The sequence below is a fragment of the Pristis pectinata genome, chromosome 18 (assembly GCF_009764475.1).
Source record: "Pristis pectinata isolate sPriPec2 chromosome 18, sPriPec2.1.pri, whole genome shotgun sequence".
In the NCBI taxonomy this organism is placed as follows: domain Eukaryota; kingdom Metazoa; phylum Chordata; class Chondrichthyes; order Rhinopristiformes; family Pristidae; genus Pristis; species Pristis pectinata.
In genome coordinates this window covers 32445609-32469256 of record NC_067422.1, presented here as the reverse complement: position 1 = coordinate 32469256, position 23648 = coordinate 32445609, and the positions used below count along the sequence as shown (strand labels likewise).

Below are 23648 nucleotides of genomic sequence, written 5' to 3'. Positions count from 1 at the left end.
GGACTGGCAGCTCAATGTTCCAGCGTTCCGTTGTTTTAAACATGATAGAAGGGGAGGTATTAAAGGGGGAGGGGTGGCATTAATCATCAGGGAAAATGTCACAGCAGTGCTCGGGGACGACATGAGGGTTCGACTACTGAGGCAATTTGGGTGGAAATGAGGAATAAAAGAGGGATGATCACTTTGATGGGACTATATTATGGACCTCCCAATAGTTAGTGGGATTTAGAGGAGCAAATTTGTAGACAGATAGCAGATGGTTTAGGAAATATAAAGTTGTGATAGTGGTGATTTTAACTTTCCATATATTGACTGGGACACCCATACTGTAAAGGGACTGGATGGGATAGAGTTGGTCAAATGTGTTCAGGAAAGTTTCCTTAATCAATATGCAGAGGTCCCAACTAGAGAGAGAGGGATACTGGATCTCCTCTGAGGGTATGAGATAGGGCAGATGACAGAAGTGAGTGTAGGGGAACACTTTGGGTCTAGTGATCATAATTCCATTAGTTTCAAGATAATTATGGAGAAGGATAGGACTGGTCCTAGGGTTAAGATTCTAAACTGGAAGAAGGCCAATTTTGATGGCATCAGAAGGGATCTGGCAGGCGTGCTTTGAGGTAGGTTGTTTTCTGGCAAAGAGGTGCTTGGTAAGTGGGAGGCCTTCAAAAGTGAAATATTGAGAGTACAGAATCAGTATGTTCCTGTTAGAATAAAAGGCAAGACTAACAGGTTTAGGGAACCCTGGCTATTGAAGAATATTGAGGCCCTGGTAAAGAAAAAGAAGGAACACATATCAGGTACAGGCAGTTAGGATCAAACGAGGCACTTGAGGAGTCTAAGAAATGCAAGAGAACTCTTAAGAGAGAAATCAGGAGGGCAAAAAGAGGACATGATGTTGCTTAGGCAGACAGGGTGAAAGAGAATCCCAAGGGTTTCTATAGCTATATTCAGAGTGAAAGGATAGTAGGGGACAAAATTGGTCCTCTTGAAGATCACAGTGGTCATCTATGCGTGGAACCAAAAGAGATGGGGGAGATCTTAAATGGATGTTTTGCATCTGTATTTACTCGAGAGACAGACGCAGAGTCTATAGAACTGGAGAAGAAGAGCAGTAAGATCATGGACCATAGCTGGATTACAGAAGAGGAGGTGCTTGCTGTCCTGAGGCAAATTAGAGTGGATAAGTCCCAGGGCCAAACAAAGTGTCCCCTTGGACCTTGTGGGAGACTAGTGTAGAAATTGAAGGGGCCCTGGCAGAGATATTTAAAATTTCCTTAGCCACAGGTCAGGTGCCGGAGGACAGGTGGATAGCTAATGTTGATCCACTGTTTAAGAAATGCTCTAAGAATAAGCTGGGAAATTATAGACGAGGAGCCTGACATCAGTCATCAGTAAATTATTAGAAGGTATTCTAGGGAACAGGATATATAAGTATTTGGATAGACAGGGCATGATTAAGGATAGTCAACATGGTTTTGTGTATGGCAGGTCATGTCTAACCAACCTTATAGAGTTTTTCGAGGAGGTTACCAGGAAGGTTGATCAGGGGAAGGCGGCGGACGTTGTCCACATGGACTTTAGCAAGGCCTTTGACAAAGTCCCGCATGGAAGGCTGCTCCAGAAGGTTAAGTTACTTGGCATTCAGGATGAAGCAGTCAATTGGATTCAACGTTGGCTTTGCGGGAGAAGCCAGAGAGTGGTAGTAGATGGTTGTCTCTCTGATTGGAGGCCTGTGACTAGTGGTGTGCTGCAGTGATCGGTGTTGAGTCCGTTATTGTTCATCAATGATTTATATTAATGATTTAGAAGATAATATGGTAAACTGGATCAACAAATTTGCAGATGACACCAACTTTGGGGGCGTAGTGCACAGCGAGGAAGGCTATCAAAGCTTGCAAAGTGATCTGGACCAGCTGGGAAATGGGCTGAAAAATGGCAGATGGAATTTAATGCAGACAAGTGCGAGGTGATGCACTTTGGGAGAACAAACCAGGGTAAGACTTACACAGTGAATGGTAGGGCACTGAGGTGTGCAGTAGAACAAAGGGACCTGGGAATACAGATCTATAATTCCTTGAAAGTGGCATCGCAGGTAGATAGGGTTGTAAAGAGAGCTTTTGGCACATTGGCCTTCATAAATCAGGGCATTGCGAACGGGAGTCAGGATGTTATGTTGAAGTTGTTTTAGACACTGGTGAGGCCAAACTTCAAGTATTGTGCGCAGTTCTGGTCACCTACCTACAGGAAAGCTATCAATAAGCTTGAAAGAGTGCAGGGAAAATTTACACGGATATTGCCGGGACTTGAGGACTTGAGTTATAGGGAAAGGTTAAATAGGTTAGGACTTTATTTCCTGGGGCCCAGGAAAATGAGGGGAGATCTTATAGAGGTATACAAAATTATGAGCGGTATATATAGGGTGAATGCATGCAGGTTTTTTCCCCTCAGGTTGGGTGAGACTAGAACTAGAGGTCATAGGTTTAGGGTGAAAGGTTAAATAATTAAGCAGAATCTGAGGGGGAGCTACTTCACTCAGGGAGTGGTGCAAGTGTGGAACGAGCTGCCAGCAGAAGTGGTGGATGCGGCTTCAATTGTAACATTTAAGAGAAGTTTGGATAGGTGCATGGATGAGAGAGGCATGGAGGGCTATGGTTTGGGTGCAGGTAGATGGGACCAGCTTGGCATGGACGAAATGGGCTGAAGGGCCTATTTTGTGCTGCAGTGCTCTGTGACTCTATGACTCTATGAAGTAGGCAATGTAAATTTATTACTGTAAAAAATTCCCTTCTGTGAAGAACTCACACCACAGGAGTTGTTCTGCTAAACTGCCTTGGCTTAGAATTGCATGCTGAAGGTATGTACCCATGGTCCTGAAGGTCCCATTTTCGGTTGACGTACATGAGGTGGATGGCTTCTGTTATACCTACAGCAAGGATTCAGGCTCATCTCACACACGCACTGTGGATTCTGCTTGGAATTCTAGCTATCACTTTGTGAATGTGTACTGTGGCTGTATTTCTAGTTGGCATTGATTAAAGATCTTTAGTACTTCCATAGGTGTCATGATTTTGCATGCAAGATCAAATCTAGATACTCAATAATTTTGATCAAGTTTAATCAATTATTAAATCATGAGCAAACTTGACTCCACAATGCCTGGTCTAAATAAGTGCCAAAGTTGCAGAGGGAGGATAAGTTTTTCCATGAGACAAGGTCCTTGCTGAGAATCTCTCCTAACTTTTGATTCTCAGTTCCAAATTTGTAACTCTCTAGTTTCTGAGAGTTTAGGATTGAAATGTTCCTGTAATTCCCATATTACTTCACTAAGCAAAACATCTTTTGCTTTTCATGATTTTGGCAGACCTGCTAACATGCTGCTTTTCTTTAGAACCCATTTCAGTTAACAAAATAGCTTTATTGTTTTCCTGTATATTACGGTTCTAAGTAGGTCCATTCTCACCATTAACATCAATTTCCACTGTGTTATTTGCTTTGAGAAACATTTCCATGCATTCTATGCATGAACTGAAAGATTATAGTGATTATGGTGTTCTCTCCATAATCTGATACTTGCTGGTACTCAAGTGTGGTCACCACTGCACTCAGCAACACAGCCAATGCCTCAAACTGCCGCTGTGGTGACCATTACCATCAGCTCACAGGTAAGTCTTCTTTCTTGACTCAAATGCCATTTTTTGTTTCATCACACAAGTTTCCTATTTTACATTGATGGAGTCAATTTGCAATATACATGTGAGTTTTTATCCCAATAATATGTCATGCCAGGAATTTGGCAAATCACTAAAAAACATGGAGAAATAATAAGACAAGTAAACTTTGTTTACTCGACTTACTTCATGTACACTCTGCATAAGTATGTAACTCGTGCATACTTCACACATTTACGTACACAGCAACTGGATACACTAAATAGATAAAATCTTTCATTGATATTGTTGTCATATTCTTAGCTGGCAGTTATGTATTAGTATTGGTATTGGTTTATCATTGTCACATTTAACGAGATACAGTGAAAAGCTTTGTTTTGCGTGCAATTCAGACAGATTATGTCATACATAATTATATCAAGGTAGTAAAAAGAAAGCAGAATGCAGAATATAATATTGCAGTTACAGAGAAAGTGCAGTGCAAATAGACAAATAAAGTGCAAGGGCCACAACGAGGTAGATTGGGAGATCAAGAATTATTCCCAAAGTACAAATCAAAACAATTTTTGTAAATGAGGAAACACATCTGGGAACTTTGGGTTCTCACAACAATGTAATTCAAGTCTACCATGAGAAAAATAACTCTAAGCTACTGGGATCATTTTCATATAAAATATTGTGATTCTTGGTTAAAGCATCAGAAAGGAACAGTAGATACATGAAAATCAAATTAAAAACAGATGCTGAAAGTCTGAAATAAAAAGAGGAAATGTTGCAAGCATACAGCAGATCAGGCAGTAACTGTGGAAAGAGAAACAGTTAACACTATTCCCTTTGTTCCAATAAACCTCTTTACCACCTTCATTGTCACCTAAAACTAACTTGCTTTCTTCTTTCCCAGTTCTGATGAACAGCCCAGGACCTGAATTGTTCAATGTTTCTCTCTCCACAGATGCTGCCTGACCTGCTGAATGTTTCCAATAATGGATTCATGTCTGAATTCAGTTCAACCAAATGATAATAGCAGTTCAGCACAACAATCATTCCACTGTGAAGCTGCATATCTTATATATTCATAAGGAGTGTGGGCCTTCTTTTTAATGATTTGAAACAGAGAACTGTTCCTGCTGTCAAGGGAGCTGATAACCAGAAGAGACAGAGTTAAACTAATGATACTGTTGGGAGAAGAAAATTTCTTTCAGTGAGCTGACACAAGCAGAGAAAGTCTTCTTTTGGACGGTAAGCAAGGATGGTTTTATATCAGCAGGATTGTCTCTGAAACACCTTCCACAAGTTTAATACGTTAGTTAAAGAGGAGAGAAAAAAATAATTTGATTACTCAGCAGGGATAGCAAATCTGTGTAAGGCTGTAAACTGCTGGAAAAAGTGCTGAGATCCGAAACCCACTTTAGTTTTAAAATTGCATCATCAGAGTTGAAGTGGGCTCATTGTATAAATGAAGCATTTGAACAACAGGGATTGTTTTTGAAGAATCAAGAGCTGTTTGCAAAATGACCAAAGTTGGATAAGTCACTGCTGGGAGGCTTTCAGCTGTGAGGCCCTTGCACAGCAATGAAATCTTTGTTGGTATTCCCTTGTACCCTAACTTTGAAGGCCTATTTTCCTTCAGTTACTCTCCCCCCTGCCCACCTGCCCTCTAAACTCATCTGGTCCATGTGTCCCACGTACAACTCCCTTCACCCAATTACCACTAAATTGTTATAATTATGCTAATATTTGACTTCTGACACCATTTTGCAGAAGGAAACAGAATGGTGGCTGATGCAGAAAATTTGCAGTCAATGTTTTTTTGAGGAAATGCACCCTTTGGGTCACCTGGAGAGGTCCTTTGAAGTTAATGATGACAGGAAGGGATGCATATTGAATGATTATTTATGCCACAGATGACAATAAAATGAAAGACTGCAGTGAGTTTACAACTACTATTAAAATAAATCATCAAGACACTGTAGTGAGTTTGGACACTGCAGCAGACTGCTCAATAACGGAGTGAGATATTCACTGGTACAACTTTGGACAAATCCCAACAATGAAAAGTAATGTACTGTTATATACATGCCCTAGAGAATTGTTGTGAACTCTGGGGGAATAAGTGCACCGTGGCTCAAGGTAATAAGGAGCACGAGCTGTTGATAATTGGAGCACAGCCAGAAACCGGCAGTGGTGGGTCAGAACTGAACTAGAGGACTTGGGACCTCAGATCAACACTTAATGTTAAATAAGGAGCAAAGGAGCAAACAGACAGATCATTCCCTCCAGAAATACTTGCTCTGCCAAAGCTTCAGTGCAAAAGGAAGAAGGGATCCATGTGCGCCAATGACGGAAGGAGAGACAGGAAGTGGTGGGTGGGCCAGAAGTAAACCTGTAAGTCAGTATGGTGTGGCCACAGGGAATGGGTTCAGCAACTAGGAAAATGGGAAAGGCATTACTAAGGCAGACAAAAACAGGGCAAATAACGAGGAAACTATTGCAGAACTCAAGAGACAATTGGCTCTGTTGATCAGACCAATCAATTAGAGACACAAGAGACTGCAGATGCTGGAATCTGGAACAAGAAACAAACTGCTGGAGAAACTCAGTGGGTCAGGCAGCATCTGTGGAGGCAAAGGGTTAGTCGACCTTTCGGGTCGAGACTCTGCATCAGGACTGGAATAGTCAATTACACAGACTATGGAGAGCAGTTGAGGGTGGTGTCAGTTAATGGGACGTGGTCCCAAGATGGTGAATGTGAATGGTCGAGGTTTTAAATACTTGAGAAATTCTGGAGTATGGGAAAAGGTTCAGTGACCTAAAATAAAACTTGGGGGAGTCTCTCTTGTGATAAAGGACTGGTAGTATTAGCTGCCCAGAGTGATTAGGTTAAGAAGTTGGGAAACATGTGCTTCATGATCGAGGGGCACTTGGACTGACACAGAAACACAGGAAATAGGAGGAGGACTTTCCAGTCTGCTCTGCTATTTGATATGATCACAGCTGACCATCTATCTCAAATCAAGTCAAGTCAAGTCAAGTTTACTGTCACGTGCACAAGTACAGAGAGGTACAGGTACAATGAAAAACTTGCTTGCATCAAAGGCACGAAGGTACAGACAGCACATAGAATATAAATCATACATAAATTCTACATAAAATTATACCATACACTTTAAAAAAAAGACTGTGCAAAAGCAAACCTTAGTGCAAAAAAAAGACACAATCAAAGATAAGTCCATGGTAGTGCAAGAGGTGGTCCATGGTGTTCCATTGCTGAGGTAGGGTTAGGATTGTGCAGGCAGGTTCAAGAACCTGATGGCTGTAGGAAAATTGCTGCTCAATATATATCTTAGTCCCTCTCCCTCCCAGTACCCTTCAATACCTTTTGTGTCTGGAAATCTATCTGCCTCCTTTCTAAATACATCTATGATTTGGCCTTTATCGCTCTCTGACTTAGCAAATTCCATAGGTTTACCATCCTCCCATTGAAGAAACTTCTCTCAATTCAGCTCTAAGTATCTTACCCTGTGATCTGAGAATATGACTGCTCATTCTAGACACTCCGACAAAGGGAAATCTCTTCCCTACATCCAGTCTGTCAAGCCCCATCAGAATTTTGTGCATTACGCTGACATTCCCTCTCATTCTTCTAAACTCTATTTGACCTAATTGACCCAACCTTTCCTCATACAGCATCCTTATCATCCTTGGAATCAGTCTGGTGAACTTTCATTACTGCCCTCTATGACAAGTATATCCTTTCTTGGATTAGGAAGCCAAATTTGCACGCAGTACTCCAAGTGTTGTATCACCAAGGCCCTGCATCAAAGCATCCTTGTTCTTGTGTATGAAACCTCTTGTTATGAACCCCACCATACCATTTGCCTTCTCAACTGCTAGCTGTACATGCTTTCAATGACTGGTGTACAAGGAGACCCAAGTTTCTTTGTAATTAACACTTTAATTTAATACCATTTAAATAATTTGCCGCCTTCCTGTTTTTCCCAGTAAAGTGGATAGTTTCACATTTATCCATGTTATACTGCATTTGCCAAGGTTTTGCTCAATCACTCAATCAGTCTAAGTTTCTCTAAAACCTCTTTGTATCCCTCTCACAATTCACAATCCCACCAGTTTAATGCTGTAAGGAAACTTTGAAATATTATGTTTTATTCCCTCCTGAAAAGCATTGATCTACATTGTGATAGCTGCAGCCAAGCATTGACCCCCATGATATTTCTTTAGTTACTGCCTGCCACTCTTTGTCAACCAGTTTTCACTCCATGCCAGTACAGTACCCCCAATACTGCATGCTTTAGTTTCATACACTTCTATGTAGGATTTTATCACATTACATTTATTGGCACCCTTATCTATTCTACATTCTCAAAAATGTTCAGTAGGGTTGTCAAGTATTATTTCCTTTCCAGTAATCCATGATGACTTTGTCCAGTGTAGTTAATCTTTTCAAAGTGTCTGGTCATCTCAATCTTTGCAGAAGGCATATGGGATACTTTCCTTCGTTAGTCAAGGGATGGAATATAAAAGCAGGGAGGTTATGCTACAACCACATGAAACACTAACTTGTCCTCAGCTGGAGTACTGTGTGCAATTCTGGTCGCTACACTGGAAGAAGGACGAGATTACACTGGAGAGTGTGCAGAAGAGATTCACCAGAACTTGCCTGAGATAGAACTTCTATGAACTTCTATATTTTGACATCGTACAGTCATAGAGAGATACAGCACAGAAAAAAGCCCTTTGGCCCACTAAGTCTGTGTTGACAATCAACCGCCATGTTTACACTAATCCTACCCTAGCCCATTTTATTCTCCACAATGTTGATGTTAGGTGAACCAGTCTGCAGTTCCTTGTTGCCTTTCTCCCTTTTTTTTACATAATAAGAGTTACAATGCTCTTGATATGCAGAAACTGTTCCATGATCTGTAAAGTTATGGAAAATGATAACCAGTGCACCTACTATTTCCATAGCTATCCCCATTCGTACTCCGGGATGCAAATTATCAGGCCTTATGGATTTATTAGCTTTCAGTGCCATTAATTTCTCCAGCAGGATTTTGTTACTAACATTAATTTCCTTTAATTAAGATAAATAAGATAAGATAAGATCTCTTTATTAGTCACATGTACATCAAAACACACAGTAAAATGCATCTTTTGCATAGAGAGTTCTGGGGGCAGCCCGCAAGTGTCACCGTGCTTCCGGTGCCAACATAACATGCCCACAACTTCCTAACTCGTATGTCTTTGGAATGTGGGAGGAAACGGGAGGAAACTGGAGCACCCAGAGGAAACCCATGCAAACATGGGGAGAACGTACAAATTCCTCATAGACAGTGGCCGGAATTGAAACTGGGTCGCCGGTGCTGTAATAGCATTACGCTAACCGCTACACCACCATGCCTGCCCATGGTAGGAATTCCTCACCTTCATGAGGTTTTTTGATTCCTTAACATTTCTGGAAATTTACTTCTGTCTTTTTGTGTGAAGACAGATCCCTGGTATTTGTTTAACTGCACTGCCATTTCCAAGTTCCTTTTTATGAATTCTCCCATTTCTGACAAGAGGGAACCAACACCTAACTTCACTGATCTTTCTTTTCTTTTCTCACACATTGCCTGCTAGTTTACTTCATATTCTATCTTTGCTCTCTTAATCAATGTCTTTGTTGAAATCTAAGCTGCTCCCAGCACCGAGGTTTGCCATGATATCTAACAAACTTATATGACTCCTCTTTGGATCTAATGCCATCCTTAACCTCTTTTATTAGCTATTGTTCAGCCAGTTTTTCTTCTGCATTTCTACACCAGGCAGGCAGGAATATAACTGATGTAGTTCCTATATTTACTCCTTCGATGTTATCCATTGTCTATCTACTGTTGTACCCTTTAACAAAACTCCCCAATCTGCTATTACCTACTCACTCATCACAACTTCATAGTTTCCTTTGTTTAGATTTAGGACCCAAGTTTTGGATTAAATTACTTCAGTTTCCATCTTAAGGAAGAATTCTTTATGATCACTCTTCCTGAATGGATGTCACATGACAAGATTAATAACAAATCCTTTCTTGTTGGGCACTTGTCCACTTGAGTTTAAAGGGAGTGTAGGTGGGACACATAGTCAGCATGACCAGGGCAACCCGGGAGACCAGACAGCGAAAACAGGACAGTCACAGCGAAGAGAGCCGAGTGTGAAAGTGCAAGAGCCAATGTGAAGATTGAGAAGCAAGAGAAGACCTTGTACCAGGAAACTATTCCATAATCTTGGAACAGTTACTCAAGTTTCAAACTGATGCAAGGGGTGAACATACTATGCCAGACAAATGGGACTACTTGTATGATTCATCAGAATGGTACTTCTCAGAGAGGTCCTCTTGGAATTTAAGGCTTCAAGGCTTTTCATCTAGATTGACAGAGATTGATTTAGCTGAGTTGGAACAAAACCATCCAAGTCTGGTAGACATGTGGTAACAAGGTCCACAGAGACACTGTCTAGGATATCACACAAAGCTTGAAGGGAGACCACAATAGGCATAACAGTCTGAACACAGTATCTGTCTGGAATCACACTGAGTCATTGTTGAGATGTCTTCAACCAGAATGTTGCTAATTATGGAGTTTATCTCTTGGGTCCAAACAAACTGAGAAACAAAAGCACAGTAATATTGGAATAGTGTTGGTAACCAGACAAGCCGTAGCTCACTTCCAGAAGTGAGAGGCTGATTTTCCGTGGAGAAGGACATGGAAGCTAATGAGTTCAGAGGAGGGCACAGAGTTATCCTGGAGCATATCAATATTATGAAGGAGGAGATGTTGGAGCTCCTGAAATACATTAAAGGTGGATTAATCCCCAGGGCCTGACCAGGTGTATCCTCGAATGTTATGGGAAACAAGATATAAGGGGCTCAGGCCCCGGCAGAGATTTTAGTAACTTTGTTAACCACAGGTGAGGTGCTGAAAGACTAGAGGATAGCTAATGCTGTCCCTTTATTTAAGAAAGAGCAGCAGGGATGCGCCAGGGAACTACAGGCCAGTGAGCCTTACATCGCTGATGGGAAAGTTATTGGAAGGGATTCTGAGATATTTGGAAAAGCAAGGCCTGATTAGAGATAGTCAGCGTGGCTTTGTGCTTGGGAAATCGTGTCTCAGAAAACTGATGAGTTCTTTTGAAGAGGTGACCAAGAGGGCAGGGCAATAGATGTGTGCATGGACCTTAACAAGGCCTTTGATAACCTTCTGCATGGTAGGCTGGTCTGGAAGACTAGATCACATGGGATTCAGGGTGAGCTTGCCTATTGGATACTCAGTTGGCTTGGTGATAGGAGTCAGAGGTGGTAGTGGAGGGCTGTTTTCCAGACAGGAGGCATGAGACCAGTGGTGTGCTCCAGTGGTGTACTTAGCAGTGGTGTGTACATTGGGATCAGTCTGGGTCCCCTGTTGTTAATATTGTTAATATATATAACAAACAAGTCATACATATTAATGATTTGGATGAGATTGCAGGTGACCTGATTAATATGTTTGCAGATGACACCAAAATTGGTGGTATATGGGACAGTGGAGAAGGTTGTCTAAGGTTACAGCAGGATATTGGTCAACTGGGAAAGTAGGCAAAGAAATGCCAGATGGAATTAATTCAGACAAGTGGGAGGTTATGCATTTTGGGAAGTTAAACCAGGGCATGACATCCACTGTGAATGACAGAGCCCTAGGGAATGCTGTAGAACAGAGAGACCTCAGGGTACAAGTACATAGGAAGTGGCAACACAGGTAGACAGGGTGGTAAACCAGGTGTATGGCATATTTTCCTTCATCAACCAAGGCACTGAGTGCAAGAGTTGGGACATTCTGTTACAGTTGTACAAAACGTTAGTTAAGCCGCACTTGGAGCATTGTGTGCAGGTCTGGTCACCACACCACAGGAAAGAGGTGATTGAGCTTGGGGGGGGAGGTGGGGAGGGGTGCAAAAAAGATTCACAAGGATGTTGCCCAGATTGGATAGCTCGATTTAAAAGGAGAGATTTGACAGGATGGGGCTCTTTTTCCTGGAGCAAAGGTGACATGATAGAAATATATAAAATTATAAAAGACATAGACAGGGTAGATAGAGTCTGTTTCCCATGGGAGGGATGTCTAAAACTAGAGGCATAGGTTTAAGGTGAGAGGGAGAAGGTTTAAAGGCGATTTGAGGGGTAAATTTTTTATACACAGAGTAGGTTATATCTGGAATGAGCTGCCAGAAGAGATGACGGAGGCAGGAACAGTGACAACATTTAAGAGGCATCTGGGCAGGTACTTGAATGAGCAGGGCATAGAGGAACGTGCAATTAATGCAGGCAAGTGGGATTAGTATAGACAGGTAAGATGGTCAGCATAGACACAGTGAGCCTGTTTCAATGCTGTATAACACTATGACTGAATGACTCCATGTTTAACACTGGTTACATTTGCTAAATTGTGCCAGCATCTCTGAATTCACAGCAAAGGTGAGGTCATAGGAAAGGTTTCCAGAAGGAAGTTAGGGAAGAGCCCTGAAGGCCATAGCTTCAAAGGACAAACAGTGGAGAGAAGCAGCTCTGCAGCTGGAGAGAATGGGAATATACGTCAATTGAGTAAGTGCTTTGGGTGCACATGGATCTCCAGAGAGGTCTGAGATACAAGAGTGTCTGCAACCTCAAACTTGGTGCTCTCTTATGTCATCTCCTCTCTTCTTTTGTTATCTCTAATCAGTCCCTTCTGTTTCCTCAATAATCACTTACCAATATCAATGGACAATATCCAATTCTATGCACTTTCATTTTTGTCATCAGTCTCATCAGAGCAAAATTCAGTGTATGCAAACAATTATCATCCAAGACACTTCCCATCCACCACAGTAATTAGTTTTTCAAACAATGGGTTCAGTGTACAAAATGATGCTTTACAATCGCACACCAACTCTCTCCATTTAGTTCATCTTCATCCAGTTTCTCTGTCCCTAATTATACCTTCAAGAAGTTTGCCCACTCCTCCAGCTGTAATTTTCAAGTTGTTTTTAAATTTCAGACCCTTCTCAAGAAGTGAGTGATGTTGGCAAATTTCCAATTCAAGGATTCATTTCTTGAATAAATGATAACTTTGTTAAATTAGTCTCATTATCTTCTGAATGAAATAGAAGACAAATAAAGTTTAAGCTCGTGGGAAAGTGGAGGGGGAGTACTGAGGACATTTATCTCTGCACTGCCTGTGCAGTAATGTGGCAGGATTACATTGCTGTCCTTTCAGATCTCCCTACAAATTATTTTCTCCTCTGTGCTGGAGAGAGTGCAGGGGAGATTCACCAGGATGTTGCCTGGTTTGCAGACTTTAATTATGGTGAGAGATTAGATAGGCGACGTCTGCTTTCCCTGAAGCGGAGGAGGATGAGGGGGTGACTCGATAGAAGTATATAAAATTATGAGAGGCACAGATAGTCAAAATCTTTTTCCCCATGATAGGGGTGTCAAAAGAAAGAGGGCATAGATTTAAGGTGAGAGGAAGGAGTTTAAAAAGGGATCTGAGGGGTAAGTTTTTTTTACACAGAGTGTGGTTGATACCTGGAACTTGCTGTCAGAGGAGGTGGTGGAGTCAGATACAGTTACTACATTTAAGAGGCATTTAGAAAGACTTCAGCAAGGCATAGAAAGATACAGTCCTAATGAGGGCAAATGGGATTAGTGTAGATGTGTTGGTCTGGATCTGGTGGGACGAAGAGCCCTTTTCTGTGCTGTATAGCTCTGTGACTCTGTAAGTCAATGGAATAATATTCAGACAGGTTTTATAATGAGCAGATGACCTTCTACAGCAGATTCTCACTTAATGAAGTACTCTGGCATCCCGTTAGAGTTGACCAGAACCTTTAAAGAAAGCAAAAGGCTTGTTGGGATACAATGTAGTTGCTGATGATTGTGTGAAGCTTCCCTCCATCATGTAGACCCTAACCTGGAATACCCGGCAGGAATAGCCCTGTCTTGTTATCTGACTAACACTAGATGCAAGAAATACCTGATCAGCAAAATGGTCAAAGTGTCATAGAGTCGTACAGCACAGAAAAAGGCCCTTCAGCCCACCATGTCCAGGCTGACAATTGCTTATTTAATAATCCCATTTACCAACAATAGGTCCATAAACTTCTATGCTTTGGTGATTCAAGTCCTTGTTTAGATGTTTCTTAAATATTATTAGAGTATCTGCCTCCAACTGCTCCAACCACTGTCTGTGTGAAAGAAAGATCCCTTCTAAACCTTCTACTGCTCACCTTATATAAGATAAGATGAGATAAAATAAGATAAGGCAAAATAAGATAAGATATCTTTATTAGTCACATGTACATTGAAACACACAGTGAAATACATCATTTGCATAGAGTATTCTGGGGGTAGCCCGCAAGTGTCGCCACATTTCTGGCGCCAACATAGCATGCCCACAACTCCTAACCCATACGTCTTTGGAATGTGGGAGGAAACCAGAGCACCTGGAGGAAACCCACACAGACACGGAGAGAACGTACAAACTCTTTACAGACAGTGGCCAGAATTGAACCTGGGTCGCCGGTGCTGTAATAGCGTTACGCTAACCCTCTTGCTTTCCCTCTTGCCTGCCCTCTTGCTTTCAAGACCCCTCACCAAGGGACAAAGATTCTTACTAACTGCTTTGTTTATTCCCCTCGTAATCTTGTACAACTCTATCAGGTCACCCCTCAGCCTCCTCTGTTCCAGAGAAAACAAACCCAGCCTATCTGGTTTCTCCTTTTAACTGAAATATTCCATTCCAGGCAACATCGTGATGAACCTTCTCTGGACACTAAGGATGTTCAATCTCCACTCATGGTGTTTGATATCTTACTCTGTGACATCCTCTAGCTGTATGTCTACACCAATTTGTGGCTCAGTTGGCAAAATTCCCATTGCTGTGTGAGAGGGTTGTATTTTCAAATCTCACTCTAGAGACTTAAACACAGTTTGGCAATGGTTCAGAGCAATACAAAGGGAGAGCTATAGTGTTAGAGTCCCGTCCATTTATAGACATTAAATCTACCTCAGATGCACTCATTCTGAGGGACAGAAAGGATCCTATGGCACCACTTATAAGAAGCTAAATATTTATTGCTCAATCCACATCACTAAAACAATTATTTGGCCTTATGACTTTGGAATTACAAATGTGACCACACCTCAAAGGTAGATCAATGACCATCAGCATTTTAGATCAAAGTGATGAAACACACACTACAAATGCATGTTTTAAGTTTCCTTTTACATGCCACTTTGTTTTCTTATAATTCTAACCTCTTGTGTGACTCAGAATGTCATCCCCCATCACTGGTAGCTTTCCTGGTTCTAAGGTCTGGAAGTCCCTTCTGTATTTTAGGACATTTCTTAAGCCACTATTACTTATTCATTTTCTGGGATCTGGGCATCATTGGCAAGACCAGCATTTATTGCCCATCCCTAATTCCCTTGAAAAGACGGTGGTGAGCTCCTTTCTTGAAGCACTGCAGTCCTTCTGGTGGGGATGCTCCACAGTGCTGTTGGGAGAGAGTTCCAGGATTTAAACACAGGGAAAATGAATTGCCGACAAAATTTTTCCAAATCAGCATTGTGTGCAACTTGGAGAGGTTGAGGGAACCTGCAGTTGGTGGTGTTCTCATGTGACTATCGCTCTTGTCCTTCAGGAGATTCCATGGAGGTAATGCTATTGACTGTAAAGGAAGGTGGTTATGTTCCCTCTAGTTGGAGATGGTCATCGACTGCCACTTTTATGGTGTAGATGTTACTTGCCATTTAGCAGACCATGCCTGAATGTTGCATTGGTCTTGCTGCATGCAGGAAGGGGCAGTTTGATTTTCTGAGAAGCTGCAGATGGACTTGAACATTATGCATTCATTGGCGAAGAGCCCCACTTCTGACACAAGAGAGACTGCAGAAGGTGGAAATCTGGAGCAACACACAAAATACTGGAGAAACTCAACGGGTCGGGCAGCATCTGTGGAGGTAAATGGACAGTCGAGGTTTCGGGTTGAGACCCTTCATCTGGACTGGAAAGAAAGAGGGGAGGTAGCCTCACTTCTGATCTCTCTTTGACCAAGATTTTGTTCATCTGCCTTAACATTGACTTCTGTGGCTCAGTGTTAAATGTCTTGGGGATGTTTCGTTACATTAAAGATGCAATAGAAATACAATTTGTTGTTGTAAATTTGTTGTTTGAAAACTGCTGAACACAGTGAAGCAATTCTGCACATTAGATACCCAGCTAATCAAGAAGAAATTAACCACATCACTCTGATCACAATTAATGTTCTTAAAAGTGCATGTCTGATGTTAGACTGTTAGTATCTTTTAGAAAGCAGGCTATTTCAATCCTGGGCCATAAATTAGATTATGAAAATACAAAGAGATATACAAAATGGAGAAGATTCAATTACACATATCTCTTTCCAAGGAAGTGAAAAGCTGTTTTGTCAAACACAGACATTACTATTTCTTGGTAAAAATTAGCTGTAAGCTTACATACAACATCTAAGTTACAAATAGTGCACTTTAAAGGGCTGACCAGGATTTAACAAGTTTCGCACCTCCCAAAACAAATCCATTCATTCTCACATTCAGCACAAAGTAACCCAGATTGAAGTTTGATTGCTTCGAAGAGGCCATGCTCTTCTCCATAATGACATCTCTGGAGGATCGACAACATATTTAAGTGTCAAAAGAAAGTGCACTGAACCAAAGAAGTCTTTGAGTAAAGGTAACTGTGGACACATTTTGGTTTCTCTCCTGCTGAGTTTTTTTTCTACCCCCTGCCTGGAAGTTGACAGTCTATTCAACAGTGGGAGACAATACTCCTGTTCTTACCCTCTCTCTTTACATGCACTTCCGATAGTAATTATTAAATGTAGGCCAAGAGCTACAATTCTCTTCAACTAATGAAAGAAATATCCTTCATTATGTTTGCTTCACTGAGGTGAGTTGCAGCAAACCACTAATGTTTTGAGTTGGGATTAGCCAACTGAGTACAGTCTTATAAATGGACCAAAGATCTTCCTATCTTTGTGGACCAACAGCTTGATTCTTTAACCAGCAAGGCCACAAGGGAAAGTTAATATATTCCCTTAAACATGTTATTCAGATTTCTAATGGTTCTAATGGAGCTTAAGATTGTGCCGGCTGTTGGACACTAATTGTGCGTTTAAATTGAAAATAACTTTTGGTCCTTACTTTATCGATACATTGAAGATGGGCGCCAACATTGGATGCTGTGTAACACCACTCTACCAATAGAAGAAGACAAGCAGCTGCCAACAGTCTAGCATGAGGTTTTGCTTGGGATGAAACTTAACAAAGAATCATTTTCTCCTCCTGAACCCACTTGTGGTTAGTACATCTGAGAGGTCTTTGTAATGTCACTATGGTGAGTTGGAACCATTGGACGAATCAGTCATGAATGGACTTCCTGCCAGATTAATCTCATTAGTGCAACAATGGGCTACTTTACCTAATCTCATCTCTTTTCTATGAAAGATAGGAATAGGTTTAAAAAGTTTCAGTGTTCATTTTCAGACCTGTAGAGTGTAAACCCCAACCAAATCTCACCATGATAGCTTGTTACACCTTTCTCGTGCTCTGGTCTTGCTTTTGATATTCTGTGCTTGTTTCATGAATGAAGTGTGCAGTTCACTCATTATATCCATATTCCACAATTTGGTGATGGTAGGCAAGGGTTAGAGTGAATATGGGAAAATTATCAAAATTGTAATAATAGCTGCATTTGGAATATAAATGTTTAGGATTTATAATCTGCTATAGACTTTCCACCTGAGACAAATCCTTGTGGCAGTGATTTCTCACATAAAGTAAAAGGGCTTGTTAATTATTACTTTTTACTGAATCTGGTGGACGTGCCTTGACTCACATCTTCTTTCAGATTTTGTGCAACTAAATAAATCCTTTTGACAGGGTCAATATAAATTGGCAGTTAGTTTCAACTCTAAAAAGGGGTGAATCCTTAATTTGCTCATATGAGATCTCTTTGCTGCTGCCTTAATAGTGATTAATTCATTTATATTAGATGGGATTATTCCATAACTGAAATAGCATCAGAGCAAATGTAATCTAAACCTAGTCAATGGCTGACTGCTGCTACAACAATATTTATTTATAGAGCATTTTGAATATATTGAAACCACCCCTCCTGTTTCACAAGTGTGTGGTCAAATTAAAAAGTCAAGGTGTTCTGTAATGTTGCTGCAGATAAGTTTTGCATTGCACCTGTGCATACATGTTACTTGTGCATATGACAATAAACTTGACTTTGACTTTGAACAAAATGAGCAACTGATTTTATGGCACAATTTAGTTCTGGAGAGAACAACATTCTGGCGAACTGGTGGCACTACTTGCAGGGCCAATATATTCTTTCTGGGATGTGGAACCCAGCACAACATCAACTGTGATCTTGATGAATGGCAGGATAGGCTTGAAAGGCTAGATGGCTTTCTCCTGCTCCTATTTCTTATGTTTGTAACAGTGCTGTATACATATGTGTTTTAACCAAGTACTTGCATATATCTGGTAAAACACCCTCTCCTTCTTGTCTTATTTTTGTATTTACCTACCACATTTTAATGTTTTGTGTTCCTGAAAGCAGTCTCTCCAAATCTCCACAGTCTCTGTTTTTCCCAAATTAAATAATATTCGGATCTATCCATTTTGGTCCAAGATAGATAACCTCCCCTTTTTTGTCGACTATATTTGTTTTATTTAGTGAGTGAAGCTCTTTCTCCTTAGTGGCTTCATTGTTCTACTTTAAGCAAGTTATTCTTTGAACATCTTCATCACCAAACTGTCATTTTACTGAAGAACAATTTGGACCAATTGAAGTCAGCCTTACTAAACACAAGAATCTGAGTAATTGTGTTAAGTTTCTCCGCTTTGAGCCTAAAATTGAATTAGATCATATTACGATGACTATTATATAAAGGTTCCTTCACAATTAGATCAGTGAGAATGGCTCATTACTTGTTGCTCATTCTGATATAACCTACCCATTTGATGCTCTGTATTCTACTTGATCCCTGTGGTTAGGGATGAAAAATCAAAGCTGTTCCAGGCCGTCAAGTACCGATAACCTGTAATCCTTTATCCCTTGGGTGTCAGCAGTACTCCAAGGCATTGGGAAGAATTCTAAAAGAAGATTTAAAATTCATTGAATTCTCTCTTGCATGTCACCTATCTCGCAGATGTGAAGTTTCTCAATCAATGCCAAATCCAGGATTCACTTGCAGCTATTCGTTAAAGTTGACTCGGATGAATTTGTTATATCCCAGGAAGATAGATATGTTCAGTATGTTCACAACGAACAATATGTTTTGAGATTGCATCAAGACAGGATTTTAGGAACTCACAAGCTATTTAAAATTCCTCCCATTGCAGATTTTAATGATTAATTTTAATAAATGTTCAGTGGTAAATATATAAATACTGTTATTCATACAAAGAGACTCCATAGCTGTACAGGAGGCTCCATAGGTCAGGGGTTAGAGCACTGGTCTTGTAAACCAGGGGCCGTGAGTTCGAATCTCACTGGGGCCTCAACCTTTTGGGCAGGCACAGTAGTGTAGTGGTTAGTGTGACGCTATTACAGTGTCAGCAACCCGGGTTCAATTCCCACCACTGTCTGTAAGAAGTTTGTACGTTATCCCCGTGTCTGCATGGGTTTCCTCCAGGGGCTCCAGTTTCCTCCCACATTCCAAAGACGTACGGGTTAGGAAGTTGTGGGCATGCTATGTTGGCGCCGGAAGTGTGGCGACACTTGCGGGCTCAACGCAAAGATGCATTTCACTGTATGTTTCGATGTACATGTGACTAATAAAGATATCTTATCTCATCTTATCTTACATTGCTGCATTGAGCTAGTTAAAGTTAGTATCTGGTGAAACCCTCACTGCAACAACTGACACAATTAAATGTTTGTCCGATGCTAAGAAAACATTATGTGCGCAGATGTGGATTGTCTCCCATAATGCCTGGTCCAATTGTGCAAGTAGTGCAAAATCACTGGTGTGACATGTGGGCAAAAGTGGTTTTGCACTGTGCCCTGCCAAACAAAATAGTGCTGCGTAATCCGACTTCTAGGCAAAAAGCCTTACTTGAGCAAAGATCACAACATAAACTATCAATGGAGTAAAATGTTCTCTGGTTCTCTGCATTGCAGTGGCAGTCCTGAGGGAATTCAGGAGAAAGGAATTAATACACAACTGAAGAGGTATATTTTAAGAAGAATTCAGAAAGGATGCAACAAAGTAGAGAGTTATTAGGGAGTAATAATTGATATACATTTGCCATTAAGCATTTGTTAATTAATCTCATTTAAAATCTATGAGGGAGGTAATTTAAACAGTTGTGGGTGTTGAAACCCTTGCCTTGCTGAAATCTCAAAATATGTTGTTGGTTCTGATGGTACAAAAAATACTTCAGTATCTTCTTGGGATTCATCCCAACCAAACCTAATTGATGCCTGCAAATAAATCCTGGATTTGACATTGATTGAGAAACTTCACATCTATCAGGTAAGTGATACGCAAGAGAAAATTCAATAGATTTTAAAACTTTCAGGTTTCCTCCCTGTCTCTAAGGCTCCAACTCATTGTGGATCTTGAAAAGAATTTTATAATGGCGAACACTATGCTTCCTGGCATGACTTCTTTAACTTGAATGAGTCTGCACTGTCAGACACTTCTAGCTGTCAGCACTACCTTGAGGGATGGATCCTGAAATAACAAAGGGTTTCCTCTATTTTTGAGGATTTTCATATCAGGTTGTACTTTAATCACAACAGCTGAGTGAAGGTACAAGAAGATCTTGTACCAGGATGATCTGGAGAATGCCAATGGTCTTCTCAAGATGAGGTTCAGTTGCCTATTTCAGTCATGGGTTGGCATTTTGCTTAAAGATCACTGACCTCTTTACAAAATGCACTTTCCTCAGAGGAGCTCCATTCAGCAGATGCAAACCGTGGGTGTGTGATTGAATGCTTTAACCAAGATGTCACTGCATCTTGAAATCAAAGCATTGTATTGTTCATTCAAAACTATGCTTCCCTCTTCTGCTTACTTGGAGATGAAGCAGGCCATCATCACTTCACCAACAACCTCCACCCACCTCTACCCACCGACTGCTACACTTCAGTAGTCTTCATTGTCCTCCAAACCTTGTGGGCTTCAGGCTCTTTCCCATATCTCTCAGGCTTTGGGTCTTCTTGATACTTCAATGCCACCACTGGCCACTCTATTTACTCTGTAATGTTATTCAGGATGCAAGACACCACAATGAAGTCTCTACATCTGTGAAGTATAGGCTACTGTATTGTCTAGTCGGTATTCACCATTGCAGCCAACGCAGGTGAGAGTAATGCACTCCACAATATGTTGGACATATTGGCACTCATATCAAGGGAGGTTCGTTGGGCTAACATTTCAAAGCAATGAAGGCTACACTCATTCAGAAATGGGAAGTCCCTCATGTAATTCCAAGGGAGTTGAGTTTAAGCCATTGCACCAAATGATTATTTCACAGCACACACTGGAGCAGAACGGAGTGTCTCTGTACTAGAGACACCATCTTTCTCTCTGTTTGCAACAAATGGATGTAGTTACTGTATTGCCTGGACAATCACTTCTAAATGACGTTATTTCAAGTGTTCCTATTGCTTTCAGTCTTGTACATAAATGGGACCTCCTAGAGAACGGACAACATACAGCAGATTTTCTTCCTGCCAGATGACCTTGCTCACTGTAAGAACAGAGAAAAACAGGGGAGTAGTATCTAAATGGGAATTATCTTCACATTAGATATCATCCTTAATCATTGCCAGAATAACGTGGCAGCCATTCCATTTGTTAGATTACTTCACTATCATGTGTTCTGCTGCAGTGAGGAAATTATTTTTATTTGAAAAGCATCAGGCACTGTCCAGTGGCAATCGGACTCCTTCAGTGGACTGACGTGAAATGCATAACTTTAGCAACCTTACTAGACGACACATTGCAGGGTCTGTAGAAATGCCAGGGTGACTTACCTCTGCTGAAAACTGTGTCGCACTCTAAATGTGAATGCATTAAAACTTTGCTAGTGTCTGGAGAATACTTTATAACAAGTGAAATCAACAAATATATGAATGGAAAATCATGATGTTTGCCCATCATTAAACAACCAGTGCTGTTCCCTTTTAACAGCCTTATCGGTAGGTTTGGATCCACTGTATGATAGCAGTCTGGCTACTGGAATGCTCCTGTCTTTCTCTATGAGTCTGTGTAGATGCTGTTCAGAGCCAATTGAAGGATCAGTGTGGACTGGCTGGTGTGGGGGGCAGGGGACGGTGTTGCTGCCTGACAGGCCATGATGAGAGATAACTTTGTGCCTTCATGAATGGGAACATCAATGTCCTGACCTGCCCATCAGGCACATCCCAAGGGATTGGGTAAACAATGGATCAGTGATCTGGTGGCATCACGACCATTGTTTCAACCTTCAGATCTGACTGACAGATTCCAGACTACAGGTATACGGTCCATGCTATCTTCACTCTTCTCCTCAGGCACACTTGTCTACATGAGATGAAAAAATACATGAGTGTCTCTGCAGGAAAGGAGTTCACCCTTACTATGTCTCTAGTTGAGTACTCGACTCATGCTTGGCAGCTCTCTGCTCATGGAGAACAGCTATCAGCCCACGAACAACATCATTCATTCCTATAGAGCTATCAGCTGCTCATGAGCTGCATCCTTATCTCCAATGACAGCAGCAATCTACTCCTAAGTGGCACCCCTCTGCTCAGTGAGGACATCAAAGTCGCCCTGTGGTGGCATTTCATTCTTCCTGAAGAGCTTCAGGCTGCTCCTGTGTGGCAGTGAGCAGACTCCCAGTTGGAATAGGGTGAGACTGTATAAAAGCAGACAAAAATGTGACTTCTTTCTGTGTCTCCACAGTAATTGTCATCTGAACCGGGGGGCTGTGTGATGAGCCCTTCCAAAGAAGTGTACATAACATTCAGAGTGGTGGTCCTGGTCTCCTGGTCCAGCACAACCTCTTGCAAGAGTTGGAAGTAGACTCGTCCATTCTCCTTTTCACCTCCTGCTTTGAGCAGGCAGGAATGTCAACACACTATACATTTCATTGTGCATCGCTATCAGCCTTGTTATGAAGACGTTGTTCTTGTGCTTCTTATCTGGATCCTCTAAGACAATACATATGTGTGGACCCTTCCTCCAGTGAGCCCTCACATCACATTCCTTATGCCATGTTCCAGACTGTGGGCAGACTAGTAGCTGATGTATTTCCTCTTGACATATGCCCCTCTGATCTATTTTGCTCATTGATAACAGTGCCAGTCTCTGAGGTGGTGCCGTGGGATATCAACGCAGTAATGCACTGTGCTGCTCATCATCACCATCCACATTACTTCTCTCCCTCTACTATTCACTAGTGCTCCCCCTGCTCTGATTCATGTTGTTCTGAGGGGGGGGGATTGGGGGGGGGGGGTGGTCAGCGAACCTCTGCTCATATCCTACAAAGACAAAAACAGAAAACAGCTTCACTAAAAAGCTGCCAAAACACCTTTATATCAGTACAGCATCATGCATGGTAATGAAGATATAAACTGTGGGTCATTTCAAAGGGATTTTAAAATCACAGTGAAACATTATTCATTGGCATACGTGACTGATTTCATGGAGCCTCTGCTGGAGAGTGGTTTGCATCTTGGTGCTCCCTTGGTTCTGAGAGAGAGAACCCTCTCCTCCAGCCTGGTTGAAACACAAAACTCAAGAGGGTGCCTCATCCACCTGCTTGACCTTCTTCCTTTTGCTTACTGTGTTAGGCAAAATGGAGGAGCTGAAGCAACTTTTCCATTAGCTTGTGTTTGCAGATTTGACCTCTGTGGAGTTGAT

The 23648-nt window shown here is 41.4% G+C and overlaps 1 non-coding gene across 1 annotated transcript; it reads left to right on the top strand.

Annotated features, from left to right (window-relative positions):
- Positions 1–19220: 19220 nt before the first annotated feature.
- trnat-ugu (transfer RNA threonine (anticodon UGU)) lies at positions 19221–19293 on the top strand. The gene has a single exon. It is a non-coding gene; the product is annotated as a tRNA-Thr (tRNA).
- Positions 19294–23648: the final 4355 nt, after the last annotated feature.